Raw genomic sequence first — 12,725 nt, 5'->3', positions numbered from 1 at the left:
TTTGCTGGGAGTTTTATTTAAAATAGCATAACAAAAGAATGTTTTGGAAGTTCATTTTAAGTGGCCATCTTGTCATTGTGATTCCATTTAAAATTAATCATATCCAAATTCCTTGCCAGAAATATCCATTTTACTCTTTTTAATGAATGTGAATGTAATCTAGTTCCAAGTAGCCAAATTTCCCCTCTTTCCGGTAAAAAGCAGCAGAGCTAGAATCTGGCAGCATCAAATAGACTATTTTGTTGTTGTTTTGTTGTATTTTGTTTATCCCCCCCCCCCCCGGAAATTCTGAAAAGACTTTATGATATTATTAGTCCAAACATAACCGCTAATGTTCTGGCCAGTAAACTGAGGCCAGATATACAAGAGATCTAGCTTCATTTTCTTCTTACAAGCAAGGAAAGGTCACTGGCAAAACAGAGCGAGTGTCGAATAAGGCTTTTTACTCAAGCGATTCAAGGTTTTGGGCCATGTAATAGGCTGGTAGTTCAGCAGTCGTCCAGGACGGCATGCTGGACAAGAACTGTGTATTCGGAATCCTCAGCAAGCGATTTTGAACCACTTTGCAGTGAACATCGTGCTAGGGACAACCATCAACCTGCGGAAGCCGGAGGTCACATCGCAGCTCACAATAATGCAAATCCCCCAGTGCAGCAGCCTCTCTCCCTGGCAGAGGGCGGCCAAAGTTGTCATCTGCTTCTGTTATCACAGGGACGCCCTGTCTACTCCTTCGCTGATGGAAACACGAAGCCATAAACCAGATCAAGACAGTGTGTTGTTTAGGAGCTGGGCATAACGGGGCGCCAGCGCGGCCAACAGCAGCTGCCCTGCGTGGCGGGCTCCGCGGCAGATGTCACATCTGTCACTGTGAGCAGTCACATCTGTCACTGATTATATTATGACACTTGCAAGTGTGATAATCATGCCATTTCTGAGTTGCCCTTCACATCCAACAGCGCAACACAGTCACCCACAAAGTGCTTCTGGGTGGCCAATTCCCTGGTGGTGCACTGATGCTTCGTGAGATCGCTGCTGCGCCCACACCCGGGCGCCCAATGAAAAGGCACCGGGCGGGCAGACAGATCGGGTTTGAATTTGCAGCAGTGCTTCCGCCTGAGAAAGTGGAACCTCCGTGGCGACATGCAGGAGGCACGAGGAAGAGACACAAAGCACAGCCTCAGGAATGTGTCTTGGCTTCTGGGAGACAGAAGGGCAGACAGATAACCCCGGAGGGCAAAAATCCGAGGGGGAGATTTTATAGGAATTTCGGTCTATTTACTCAGTTCCCGCGTTTGATGGTCAGCAAATTCTTTCCCCCGTGTTAGGCTTAATGTCATTCATACCTATCACCAAAGTCTCTCTCCTACTCTTTCTCGTTCTTTCTCTTCGATAAAGAAATTTAAACTTATTTCAACTCAGTATTTGTCACATGCTTGCTATATGCCTGACCACATGCGAGGGAACAGGAGAATGCAAAGTAAGAGTGGCATGCTTCCTCCCTTAGGGACTTTAGTAATTTTGGAGTGACATGATCCATGAAATGTTTGGAGAAAGATATAACACAGGATATAATCAAATGTCAAAGAATGTATTAGAGAAAATGAGTGTCATTGGCAGGTCAGGAAAGGTGAAGATCAAATCTTGGACCAGGTACTAGAGAGGCGGTGGGAAAGGAAATGCACCAGGAAGGAGGAGGGGGATGAGGTTAGAGAGAGAATAGCACTTAATACTCTGAGTAGGACTGCATTTTCATTGAGGAGATAGGACGCTGGAATGCCCTGCATACTCCAGTGGGCCAGAAAAGCAGTTTCTGTCCCTGCAAATCTGGTCACCGTGAATGGGAGATGCAATGCTTGAGGCTTGATGTTGATGGATCTGGCCCCCTGAAGAGTCTACTGATCACAAAGAATATCACTAATGCATAGTATGGAATGGTCTATCTCATAGGTGAAAAGCTGAGATGCAGATTTTGTAAATAAGTGGATGCTGCTTTTTTTCTTCCCGATTTTAGTTACCAGTATCATTAGTGAGGAGTCAGGTGTCTTCCCTTAAATCCCGAGTGAAATGTTCTTTGGAACATCGGAAACCCAAGGCAGAGATGGGTTGTGGAGAACTTAACCCAAACCTTGTAATAAACTAAGAGCAGTTTAATTTAAAAAAATCATCTTGATTATAAGCTCAGGTTTAAGTAGATGGGAGAAGAGTATAAAAGCAAACATGACTCTCCTCCGCTTTAACTGTGAGTGTGCGCACATCTTAGCCTCTAGCTGGCTCAGGGAAAACCTATGCACCCTAGGAGAAGGAAACGACCAAAAATAGTTGCCCTGTCTAGTTCTAGTCCACAAAATCATGAGGCCTTGAGTCATCATTCCTATAAATGACTGACTCCTTAAAGAACATGGTCTTATCCTTGATGTTTGCTATTGATTATATTATGACACTTGCAAGTGTGATAATCATTTGAGAAAACTATTGTTTTTCTACCATGAATAAGCTAGATTATTGCCTCAGTAACCTCAGCAGGTTTTTTTTTTTTTTTAATCTTTTGACTGGTTTCCATATACGCCTATAGAGAGCTGAAATAAGTGTGGCTTTCAATCTTACAACAACCAAAAAAAGATAAACAGCAAGTTCATAACTTTTCTGGAACTCCCCACCAGAGAGCTGAGCAAGGCAAGCAACTGGCCCCAAATCTCAGGAGAGATGGGTACCAGTAAGAAGAGATGAAACGCCACACTACCTCACCAGGACAAGATGCTGCCAGTGAGGAGAGTTCAGGCTTGGTGATGGGAAATTGGTAGAAACTCTGCATGCCCTGCCCAGCTAGGGTGAAGACTCTGGCAGTCCAAGGAGAGAGAGAGGAAGTTCACATCTTCTTGCAGAATTTTTCTACATTAAATCTTACTGGACACTCAGACAAATATAGGGAAAATCCCAAGAAAGTCTCCCTTGTGTAGAACTGGGCGAGGGAAATAGTAGCCAGGGCAGGAGAAGTGAGGAAATTCACCAAGATCCCTGTGCCCTACCTCCCTTATGGGAGACAATCTATGAAAAAAAAAAAAATCGTCAAGGACAAAGCCCTTAATCTATGTGTGTGGGGTGGGGGATGGGAGAGAGGGAAGGGAAGGATACATGAGATCCAGGCTTTCAGCTGTGGGACAAACAGTGAAATGAGAATGCCACATACCATGGGACCAAGGGTATGGTGCCTGCCTAAGACTAAAGCTTGTTCAGGACAGAAATTACACACACACACACACACACACACACACACATTGCCAGGTTAGGGAGTTTGGAGTAACATGTAACTTGTAGGTAAGAGACAGACTCTCTCTGAAGCATAGCTCACAGAGAAGACCAAAAGCAAAAAGAGAAGCCACTGAAGAAAGCCCACTGGCTTTCATCCTAAATATACTACTAGAGGATTAAAACTGGCATCCCGAAAGTGACTATAACACAACAAACTGCAAACCCAGCTCGACTCCCAGTTAAATTAACTCAACTCTCCACACTAAAGGTCTACCAGAAGAAAAGGCATGCCCATTTCCAAGAGTTACAAAAAATATCTACATTCATCTCTATGGTCTTAATAGAGATGTCTGGCTTTCAACAACAAAAATTAGAAAGCACACAAAAAGGCAGGACAAAACACTCTCCCAAAGAAGTAAGCAATCCAAACCAGAGTCAGATATGCCAGAAGTCCCGGAACATCTAACAGTGAATTTCAGAACTGTGATTAATATGTTAAAGGCTCTAATGGAAAAACTGGGCAGTATGCAAGATCAGATGGTAATTTTAGCAGAGAAAAAAGCTTTAAGAGAAAAATCAAATGGATATATTAGAAGTAAAAACCACATAACAGAGAATGAAGATTTCCTGTGAGGGGAGTGTTCGTAGATTCTACACGACCAAGACAAATACTCGTGAGCTACAAAAGTCTATAGAAATTACCCAAACAGAAAGAGCACTCAAGAGCTGTGGGATAGTACCAAATAGCCTGACAAATATGCAGTTGAAAGCACAGGAGAAAGGGGGAACAGCGCAGAAGAAATATCGGAAGAACTGAATATCCGTTGAATTTTTTTACTTGGCTAGTCAGTCCTTCTAAAGGGCGAATCTCCTTAATAAAACTTCCCTCCAGGTACTCTAATTTATTTCTTAAATGCTCCTGTCTCTGTATATTCCTTTGACAAGTGACAACATTCAGACGAAACTACAGATCTGGGTTTTGTGTCAGCTGCTCATCTCTCTCCATATAGATCTTTTCATGGTATTTGGCCAAGAACTCTAGTCCTGGGAGATAATTTATGAAAAAAAAATTATCAAGGATAATAAATTAAAAAAAACTCAGATTACAATCTCGTAGAGTGAGCCTGAGTCAGATCATGAAATGCCTTTAAAGATATTACAGCAAAGAAACATACTTAATGTTTTTTAATCAAGTAATTTCTAATTAATCGAGTATTTTCTAAATCTGTTTGGCCATGTACCACTTATTTATAGATAATAGTTATTAAAATTGTGTAAAACTAATGTTAGAGGGAATCAGTTTGGGGTAATTATAAACAGGGGCTTAGTTCTATTTTCCTTTCTTCTTTTTCCAGGCTTATTTTGGTCTATAAGGCTTTGCATGAACTGGCCCTTAGCTGTTTCTCAAACTGTATCTTCTATTGTTCTCTACCTCGCTCACTATATTTTAGGCATAAGCTTCTGTGGCCCTTAAAATTCTAAGCTCATTTATTTCTTGAGGCTGTTGCACTTTCTGTTCTTTCTGTCTCAAATGCCTTTATGTTAGGTATTTGTATGCCTTACTCTTTCATTCAGATCTCTGGCTAACTTCACCCATTTTGACAAGTCCTCATTAGCAACCTATTCTAAATTACCATCTCCCTCCATTATCCTTTATCCCTTTATTCTGCTTTATTGCTCTTCATAGCATTCATTACTACCTAATTTTATTTTGCATTCTTTGTTTCTCATCTGACTCCTGTAGACAAATGTAGATTCCATAAGATCAGGGACTATGTCACCTATCTTAATCACTCTATCCTCAGTGCCCAGAACGGTACCTGGTATCATTCCAGAATGATGGGCACTAATAAAAATCTTTGAAAGAGTTAAAGATTAATGAATTGGTCTGAAACACTACTATCAGGTTGCATTCTTCTTTGATCCATACCTAATTGGCTTAGCTAGCCTATCCATATCAGAATTGATACATTAATTGGAAAACATTCTCTCTCTTAGTGTTCCTTTTTAAAAAATCAGTCATTATAGTGTAAAGGGCTCTCTGACTTCAACAACTATAATTCTATTGCTCTGGGTTTTTTTCCTTCCTAACTGATCTTGTACCAACTTATGCAAGGTAGGGGCATCTGATACTGTGCTATGCTAATATCTTTCACAAAAGATATTATGGGCCTGATTTGAATGATACTCTGTAGCTTTCCCTAACTTTAAGGGACAAAATTTACTATCTTGCTCTGGGAGATTATCGACTACTTTTCAAAAAATGGTTTCTGGTCATTCATTTCAAATTCATACACTGAGCAGTTGAGTTAAATTTAGTCTGGTACCTTGCAACAGAATTCAAACTAAACATAATGTTGCTATTGACTTATGTTGCTTTTGTAACTACTACATGTCAGATCAGTACAGTGATAGACATGAAAACATCAGAGAGTTTGAAAACACACACACACACACACACACATACACAGCTTTAATTCTAAGGATTCTAATTAATGTGGAGGTAGACTCAGGCATGGACCTGTTGATTCAAAAGTGTAGCCAAAGTTGTGGACCAATGGTCTAGTTTGTGGATAAGTTAGGACTATGTGTAAGGCAGTTGAAATTGGGGGAGATGTGGACTGGGGCAGACTGCAGCTCTGAGGATAAGCTGAAATGAAGAGATGTAGGTTTCAGGAAAGACCAGGCAGTAAAACATTTCCTACATAAACATTTCCTACAAAGACCAGGCAGTAAAACATTTCATACATAGAGAGCACTGACACCCTCATCAATCACTGAATGCTTCAAGTTATGGTTGTCTAGGACTCTGACAAACTGGCTCTTTTAGGCCTGACTGTGGGCTTCTATGCTTTAAGTCCTAAACATACTTAGTTTGCATCTCTGGCTGTTAAAATGTCCCATAAGACCCCCTTGGTTTCTGTGAGGATGCTGGCATCCTCTTCTGCTTCGAAAAGCTTTCCATGGCTGTTTGACATGGAGTTTTGCAGAATGTTTGTGATTTCAGGAACCCCATAGGCAAACCCAGCAGTGCTTCATCTAGTACATCTGCTTATCCTTTAGATTCCTCATCTCCAGAGTTGTAGTAGAAGAGTGTTTGAGACTAAAGTTCCTGGGAGAAGAACCATGAGAGACTATGGACTCTGAGAAACAAACTGAGGGTTCTAGAGGGGAGGGGGTGGGGGGATGAGCTAGCCTGGTGGTGGGTATTAAGGAGGGCACGTAATGAATGGAGCACTGGGTGTTATACGCAAACAATGAATCATGGAACTCTACATCAAAAACTAATGATGTAATGTATGGTGATTAACATAACATAATAAAATAAAAAAATAATAAAGTTCCTGGAATCTTGGTCTGTTCTAATCTCAGCCCTAACCTATCTTAACTCTAATTTTAAGCTACCAGTAGAAAAGCATTCTTGTGCATTTAGAATGGTTTTTCTCTCTCTCTCTCTTTTTTTTTCATTTAACTATAGTTGCACTTGTGCTCACTCTCATGCTCTCTCTCTCTCTAAAATATTATATAAGAATTTTATGTAAGGAATATACTGCCTTTGAAAGTAATCTCACAAAAATAGGAAGAATATTAAAGTGTATACGGCAGAACAAAATATTAAAAGCTCTGTATCAATTATGATACCAGATAAAATGAACACGTAATGGGCATTTGTGGTATAATAAAAATATATCTAATCTTTATCCCCAATTCTTGTTTTTTTTTTATTATGTTATGTTAATCACCATACATTACATCATTAGTTTTTGATGTAGTGTTCCATGATTCATTGCTTGCCCCCAGTTCTTGACATAGAGCTTCAAAAACTCTTGGAATTTTCTGATAATAGGTGTTTCTTTGTTATGGTAATGAGGTGGCAGGGTTTGTGCCTGAGGTGCCTATCTGGCTTCAGGAGGAGGGTTGGTCACTAGAAGGATTAACTATGTGATCAGAGAGTTGGAACTTTGGGACAGCGTAACCTCTGGAGAAGGTAGGGGGGCTGGAGATTGAGTTCAGGCACCTGGCCAATAATTTAATAATTATGCCTAGGTAGTGAAATCCCAATACAAACTTTGGACAAAGCTTCAGAGGAGCTTCCTGGTTGGTGGACATACCAGTGAACTGGGACAGTGGTCCCAATATCACCATTATAGTATATTAAAATATTTCTTTCCACAAAGACCATATTTTAATATAATAGTGACTGAGTCTAAAGTTGTTGGCCATGAATGGAAGACTAAATATTTGTGTCAATACTTGTATTTACAGGCAAATTTTCTATTAGGATGCTACTTTCTGATATCAATTTTTTGATATTAAGTGGGTGTCTTGAAATATAATTAATTTGTTTATTCTTTCCTGATTCAAAAGTAAACTAACTTGTTGCATAGGGCTTAAGGAAATGGCAGAAGAACTAAATCTCTTGAACTTTTATGAATAATTTCTTTTCTAACACTTGAGACCGTTGAAACACTATATTTTTAATGTTTTGAATAATTTTTTTATGTTTTCTTTTTCAACTAGTCAAAAAGAATGAATTTTGCAATCACATTTTTCACTTTTTATTGTCATGTTTTAGTGTAACATTTTATAATAAAGTACGCTGTACTGTTCTTTAACATAAAATATATAAAATAATAATGGAAAACTTGAAGACTTGAATGCATTAAACATGAACCTTATTCTCCTATTTATTATCTTTCGCTTCAATATTCTTCTTTTTACCCTGGCTTCTGCACAAGAGAGGTTTGGCAGAGATGGAAAAATAATGCAAACCCCGAGGTTTAAAAAAAGTCGGTTTGTGGCTCCAGGAGTGAGAATGCAAAGTTAACAATTACCGTTTCAAATGGAATGATTATCAGCTAGGTATTTTTCTTTAAAAAGCAAGAAAACAGCCCATTTTAAAAATTAAGCACACAAAGAAACTTGAGATAATGAAGGAAAAAAACATATATGTATGTATGCATTTGTATGCCAGAGGGTGTGTGTGTGTGTGTGTGTGTGTGTGTATGAGAGAGACAGAGAAGTAAACAAACATATTTGTCAATGAATTTGAGCTAATGATTAGAAATATTTTGAGCTAGGCTCTTTTCCAAATTATAGAATTGGGCTTGTTTGAATAATAAAAGGAACCACACAGTGGTTTTAAAGTGTGAATTTTGAAATCAAACATTTTGAGTATCTTTTCTGTGTAAATCTGGGCAGTTACATTTCTCAGTTAACCCATCTGTAAAAAATGGGGATATTGTAGTAACTGGGTAAAGATTGCTGATAATATAAAATACCTAGATCACAGGCACCTGTGAATGATAGCTAATTTGAACTGAATGACTTCAGAACTCAAAGTTTGGGCATATAAAGGAGGATGTGAGAGAAATATTTAGGAAAGGAAACTGGATTTTTACAAAGGTTGGTATGGACTATCTATTGAATAGCATGTATTTCCAAGCATGAAAACAAAGGATGGAGTTTGTTTAAAATGACTTTTTAGCATTTTTTTATTATTTTTTTATTGTTATGTTAATCACCATACATTACATCATTAGTTTTTGATGTAGTGTTCCATGATTCATTTTTTGTGCATAACACCCAGTGCTCCATGCAGAACGTGCCCTCTTTAATTTTGTTTTGTTTTTTGTTTTTTTCCTGAACTCTATGTCTCTCTGAGCCTGCCCCACATAGATCATGCTTCTCTAGTGTTATGCGCTCTGCTACATAATCACTATGAATAAAAGGATGTTCTTTTCTACTTCTGATTTTTCAGGGGAATCTTATCAAAATAGTGTAAGAAAGGTTGGAGGAAAAGTCCACTGTCTAATCCACCATTTCTCTGTACATTTCAAGCCATACAATTAAAAAATATTGGAAACGATTTAATTGGGTCTATAGTAGCAGTATGGAATTGTCTCTACCCATTTCTGGGGTTTGATAGGTTATCACGTGTTTGTCTTTGAACTGAGCCACAAGGAATCTGGGGCTTCTGAAGTAGCTATTTCATGCTAAGTTGCATTTGAGTGTTAGAAACAGTTATCTTCTGACATTTCCTAAACTGTCCAGTAGTATAACAAAGTCAATGAAAAGATCTTTAAAAATAGTTACCACCCACTCATTTTAGGGGAAATATGTGGAGGAGTAATTATGCTACTCATTTTATTTATTTATTAAGATAATCGATTACCTTCTTGAAACTATTTTTCAAGACAACCACAATGTTTGGTTATTGTTCATAAAGTGATTTTTTTTGTAGTCTATCTCTTTGTAAAACATCTCAAAATTCAAGTATTTCTTAAGCTGGGACATTTTCCCCAGTTGTAGAAAGAGTGTCAGTGTAGAAAAGCCTATGAGATTTAGTTTTCATGGCATTTGCCAAGTTAAGTGAATCTAAATGTAAAAGTCAGTTAATATTAACTATTCTAAGAAGCAAGCTGAACAAATCTGGGTTTTAGACCTCATCTTAATTACTTTGCAGTTTCTTCTCTTGGCTGTGTTCAACTAAAAACACCATAAGCATTGGCAGCACAAAAAAATAAATCCTCTTCCCTGGACTTAAAATTTCTTAAGTTATCCCATCAACATGGTGTCACAGTTGGGGTTTGTGGACAGTCTTCAGGACATATAAAAGTTTAGCTTCCAGGCTGGGACTAACAGCTTTACACCTGCATTTAACCTTATAAATGTTCATAGTCACTTTCTATCTCTAGTGAATGGAAGGTACTATCATTTTGCAAAGCAATAGTGTGTAAAATATCGATAATCCAAGTTCACCATGCAATTTAAATTTCAGTGTACAAGAATTTTGGTGACAATTTTATTACATTTTATTTTCCCTAAGAAGTGTATTTGTTTCTTTGTTTTAAATCTGGGCGGTGTCTCCTGTTTTATTTGTTTATGTAACAACATAGTCTGTGTTTGCATGAGTCCAGTAAAATCCTCTATTTGAAAATTGGAATGAATTGGAAATCCTTTGGATTTCTGCCTTTAACTAAGAGAGATTTCACTGTGGCTAGATGGCAGAATATACTGGAAGTGTTGAGCTAAACTGACACAAAAATCTTGCTGTAACTCATACACACCTGACCATCTCACTTCTGGTTTCTTTTTTTTTTCTTTTTCAATGATACAATTTTCTGACTTTCTGTAAACATATTACTCACAGTAAAATGCAAAGATATAAATCAGAAATACAAAATGAAGCAGGAGAGGCCAGGAGTACATTAATCACGTGTGGGGCAAGGTGCTCTAGCAAAGTGCTTGAGAATTGATTAGATCTTGGCTTTGTTGTGTATCAGCCCAAGGCTGTATAAAGGCCAGGGACTTGAATGCTTCTGTGGTCTCTTTTTCTGCCAACATGTGGATAAGAATACAAAACTCCCTGAGATTAAATGTGATTATAACAATATTAGCTATGGATTATTAAGATGTTATTGTTTGCTTAGGCACTGTTATAAATCTTTGTGTCAATTAATTTTCACAATATCCATGTGAGGTGGGTACTATTATTACCCTCATTTTACAGATCAGGCATTTGAGGTACAGGAACCTTAAGAAACCACACCAATACTACTCCACAAATAAGGAACATCCTGGAAATCCCCTTTCTGGAGGAGTCTCCCTATCTCACCAGGTCTTAGCTGTGTGGAAGGGGAGTTAAAGAGGCGGAAGCTTGGGGTGCCTGGGTGGCTCAGTCCATTAAGTATCTGCCTTTGGCTCAGGTCATGATCTCAGGGTCCTGGGATCCAGCCCCGTGTAGGGCTCCCTGCTCCGCGGGGAGTCTGCTTCTCCTTCTCCCTCTGCTCCTCCCCACTGCTCGTTCTTTCTCTCTCTCTCAAATAAATGAATAAAATGTTAAAAAAAAAAAAAAAAGGCAGAAGCTTTACCTAGTGGCTGCCATGTTGGAACTATAAGATTGCAGCCCGAACCAGGTCCGCTGCCTCTACCAGACCTACCGTTCATCACATGATGATAAGAGCATTGCTGAACAAAAGTGTCCACACTGTTTCCAGGTGCTGGCTCTGGATAACCTTGGAGTGCTCCTGAAACTGAAGCCCAAACTGACACCCAAAATACAGAAAGTGTTTAGAAGAAATCATACACCGTTTTAAAGAAGCAAAAATTGTGAAAAAGTACAAAAAATCCAAAAATATATGGAAGACTTGTAAAACACACAATAGAACTGTTAAATATTGTGGTAAATGTAGAAGCTTTCTGTCAGCGTTGAAGAGCCGCCCTACCGCTCCTACAAGTAAACTCAGCCTGAGGACTCCAAGTTCTTCAAACCGAAATCATGGTATGTTTGGTTCCAAAAGCAAGAACCCAGCACTAATTTTCAGAATACCTGCAGCTGGAGAGTCAGCACCCACTTGTTCCTGAAAGAATGTGAGCAAAACAAAGAAACACTTCTCTCCACTAAAAATGTTGCTTAGTCAGAGCAAATCTCAAAAGAACCCAAATGCATATTTCAGACATTTTTTATCTTCTCTGTAAAGGACAGGCTGTGAAAAAAAGAAATGTTTAATGCAGTTTCTGAAACTAAAAAAACAGTTTTTTTTAAAAACACTTGTATTCTGGGGCACCTGGGTGGCTCAGTCGTTAAGCGTCTGCCTTTGGCTCAGGTCATGGTCCCAGGGTCCTGGGATCGAGCCCCGCATCGGGCTCCCTGCGCAGCGGGAAGCCTGCTTCTCCCTCTCCCACTCCCCCTGCTTGTGTTCCTGCTCTCGCTGTGTCTCTCTCTGTCAAATAAATAAAATCTTTAAAAATAAATAAATAAAAAAATAAAATAATAAAAACACTTGTATTCTTTCAATACATAGAAACTAGATCTAAGGGCAAACTTCTCCTTGTCATCCTTCAGTGTTTATGGAGAAAATACCCATTAGAGTTAATAACTGAAACCTGCCTATCTCACAGAGTGGTTGTGAGGATCAAAGCTACATGAAAGGTCATCATAAGTAGTGAAGATTATATGGACATTGAAAAACAAAAACAAAAGCTCAGGCAGTCTGTCTTCAGCACCCTATTCCTAGATGTTGCTAAGGTTCCCTCTCAAAATGTACATAAATGCACCGGTGGCAAAATAATGCGAAATGTTCGTTTTCTTTCTTCTCTTATTAGTCCAGAATGTTTATATTTGTTGGCATTATTTGTCTTGGGAACTTGGAAAATTAATGGAGGATCACTTGGTCCCCACTGTGCGGACCCGGCTCAACTCTCTACCCTCAACTTTCCATCTAAGGGGTCTCCAGGCCACTCTAGTGTAGAGTCATGCTAGAAAGGGATTTCATCAACTAATTCCCATTATTGTTTTTTTCCTTTGCTTTGCTTTATTTAAATTTTTGAGGGGTATTTTTTATTGTTTTTTTAGAGAGAGAGTGAGAGTGCATGCTGGAGTGGGGTAGGGGAGGGGCAAGGGAGAGAGAGAATCTTAAGCAGGCTTCAAGTCCAGCTCTGAGCCCATCGCAGGGGCTCTATCCTGTGACCCT

The 12,725-nt window shown here is 38.9% G+C and overlaps 1 pseudogene; it reads left to right on the top strand.

Moving 5' to 3' along the window:
* The first annotated feature begins 3,690 nt into the window (after positions 1-3,690).
* Positions 3,691-11,730, top strand: LOC110584139 (annotated as a pseudogene).
* Positions 11,731-12,725: the final 995 nt, after the last annotated feature.

Source organism: Neomonachus schauinslandi, chromosome 2 (assembly GCF_002201575.2).
Source record: "Neomonachus schauinslandi chromosome 2, ASM220157v2, whole genome shotgun sequence".
Classification (NCBI taxonomy): domain Eukaryota; kingdom Metazoa; phylum Chordata; class Mammalia; order Carnivora; family Phocidae; genus Neomonachus; species Neomonachus schauinslandi.
The sequence above is the reverse complement of the archived record's forward strand: the minus strand, read 5'-3'. Positions and strand labels throughout refer to the sequence as shown.